Source organism: Grammomys surdaster, unplaced genomic scaffold, assembly GCF_004785775.1.
Source record: "Grammomys surdaster isolate TR1022 unplaced genomic scaffold, NIH_TR_1.0 206, whole genome shotgun sequence".
Classification (NCBI taxonomy): Eukaryota; Metazoa; Chordata; class Mammalia; order Rodentia; family Muridae; genus Grammomys; species Grammomys surdaster.
Genome location: NW_021604651.1, coordinates 6,704,555 through 6,707,253, shown reverse-complemented (window position 1 = coordinate 6,707,253; position 2,699 = coordinate 6,704,555). Strand labels below are relative to the sequence as shown.

Sequence of the window (2,699 nt, the reverse complement as noted above, 5' to 3'; positions counted from 1 at the left end):
TCTCTCTCTCTCTCTCTCTCTCTCTCTCTCTCTCTCTCTCTCTCTCTCTCTCTGTGTGTGTGTGTCTGTGTGTCTGTGTCTTTGTCTGTGTCTCTGTATCTCTCTGTATTTCTCTGTCTCTCTGTGTATCTCACTGTCTCTTTTTCTTTCTCTTTCTATCTTCATCTCCCTCTTTCATCCCCTATCTCCAGCTCTCTGAGAGATGATGGTTGTCCACTTCTAGGAATCTGATGTCAGGGAGAAAGTGGGCACACAGAACAGCTCACGTGCTCATTTTTTTTTGGGGGGGGGGGTTGGAAACATCTGGGGAAATTCCTCCACAGACAGAAAACCCTGATACCTCTCCCCAGGTTTCATTATAAAAAGGCAAGAACAAGACTGTAGCCTCCCCTCTGTGTTCCTAATTTCCCATTGCTGCAGCAGAAGTCTGAGAGAAACAATTAAAGAGGAAGAAATCATCTGCATGCTTCCGCTGAAGAAAATAGGAAGGGAGTGGGCTGGAGCGACGGCTCAGCAGTTACGAGTACTGACTGTTCCTCCAGGGGCCTGAGTTCAGGTTCCTGCACCTACATGGCAGCTTATAACCATTTTGAGCTTCAGATCCAGGGGAATCTAACATTCTCTTTTGGCCTATACAGATGCTGACATACAGGCATGCAGCCAAATACTCATAGACACAAATTATTAAATAAATAGTTTTAATTATTACATGTTAATACACGATATAGCTTTAATTATATATTTACATACTATATGTTTATATCTTATTTTGTTTATATATTTACATATTGTTATAAAATATGTATTTATATATTATTTATATATTACATATTTTTGCATATAATCAGAAAGGGTCAGTGTGATGGAAATGGCAGGCCCTTTGACCCTTGCTTAGATTTAAAAATAGGAAGTGGAATAAGAATAAGAGCTGTTGATTTCTGAAGTACCCATTTTCCCTAAAACACCAGTTAGTGAGAAAGACCATGGCATCAGCAGGTCCACCTTACAGACAAGGAACATCAAGTAAAGTAGCTGCATCTGGAGTAAAACTTAGAAGCTATGGGTATTAGAGACCTCTTCAGCTTCCAGTTAGGGAGTGAGAATCAGGAGGTACAGGGATGATGACTCTGCCTTGTGGATTTTCATCCACATCTTTGGCCAGCAGCAAAGACAAACATGGCTGTATTGAATAGACTCAACAGTCTTCAAACCTCAGCACAATGTCACCAAGAAGAGAGAGCATCCTGATCAGTCTCAAGGCCAGTAAGGCACAGCGACAGAGGTGTAGTTTGCAGTGTGTTGTGTGCTCTTCTTTCTTTTTAACAAGTGGAAAGAGGCCAGATTGGGAGGCTGTTCCTGCTAGTGGCAGGTCATAGACTTAGGCCTGGGGCTGAGAGGGCTACTCCGCTGTGTCTGACAAGAGGCTTATACCAGATCTCAATGCCAGGGCTTCATGCTGCCTAGGAAACAAAGACAGGATTATCCACCACACCAGGCAGACAGAAGCAGCAGATCAGGCTCCCAAGGTTAGCCACATCCCATAGGCGCAAAGGGGATGCTCCTGAATTCCATAGGTGCCAGAATGTAGAACTCTGCTTGTGTTCTGAAGAATTCCTCCCCATCCCCAACCCCAACTACAGTTTACACAGAGCTCATCAAAGGAGGGCACCCTTGAGATTTTAGACATGCCACCATTAAAGACCCCCTGCAAACACTGACTTATCTGATCTGAGACCATCCTGAGAAGTATGTGGAAAAGCTAGAACTCTTTTTAATATCAGCATTTTTACCCCAAATGCCTAGCAACAGAGACTTTTCAAAACTTTACATTACATATATCCAATCTGCTGTCTTGGGTGACCTGGGACCCAAGTCTGAATATGCGCTCATCTGCTCTGATGCACCTGTACATATAGGTAGAGAGTAGCTTCGTGTAGAATCTTACCACCCACATCTGGACTGTGACCTAGAGCATGAAGCCAGGTGTAGCAGGCATTTACATTGGTATCCATAGTGTTGTTTATTGGTAATGACATCTGTATTAGTGCTTTACAGAGGTCTTTCGGTGGACACAAAAAAGGCTAGGAAGCCAGTGCTATACCACCTTGGTCTCTGTTCTCAACAATGATCAAAGATCACAGTTGGCATTGTTCTTTAGGGTCTAAAGAATGATCTATGCCGGCGATGTTTTCTGTTTGGAATGAGTGATCTTATGAAGCATATAGCAAGGAAAAGAAAGAAAAATGGGGCATGCATATGATCTCTGGCGATATCTGGCAAGGTAGTGCAAGCTGGCAGAACTGTGGTGGCCATGGGCTGTTGCAGAAATTAAGTTTCTGGTATCCCTATGGGAATGGCCTTCTTTGACCTTTTCTGGAGGTTTTTAAGCTTTCCTGGACCTCGGGCCCACAGAAATCCTTTCTTTGGAAAGATGACACAAGATGATGATGACGATGGTGATGATGATGGTGATGGTGGTGGTGGTGGTGGTGGTGGTGATGGTGGTGATGGTGGTGGTGGTGATGGTGGTGGTGGTGGTGGTGGTGGTGATGGTGGTGGTGGTGATGGTGATGGTGATGGTGGTGGTGGTGGTGATGATGGTGGTGATGGTGGTGGTGGTGATGATGGTGGTGATGATGGTGGTAATGGTGGTGATGGTGGTGGTGGTGATGGTGGTGGTGGTGGTGGTGATGGTGGTG

The 2,699-nt window shown here is 44.6% G+C and overlaps 1 pseudogene; it reads left to right on the top strand.

Annotated features, from left to right (window-relative positions):
* The first annotated feature begins 2,353 nt into the window (after nucleotides 1-2,353).
* The window catches only part of LOC114624403, a 1,322-nt pseudogene continuing 976 nt past the window's right edge, over nucleotides 2,354-2,699 (top strand).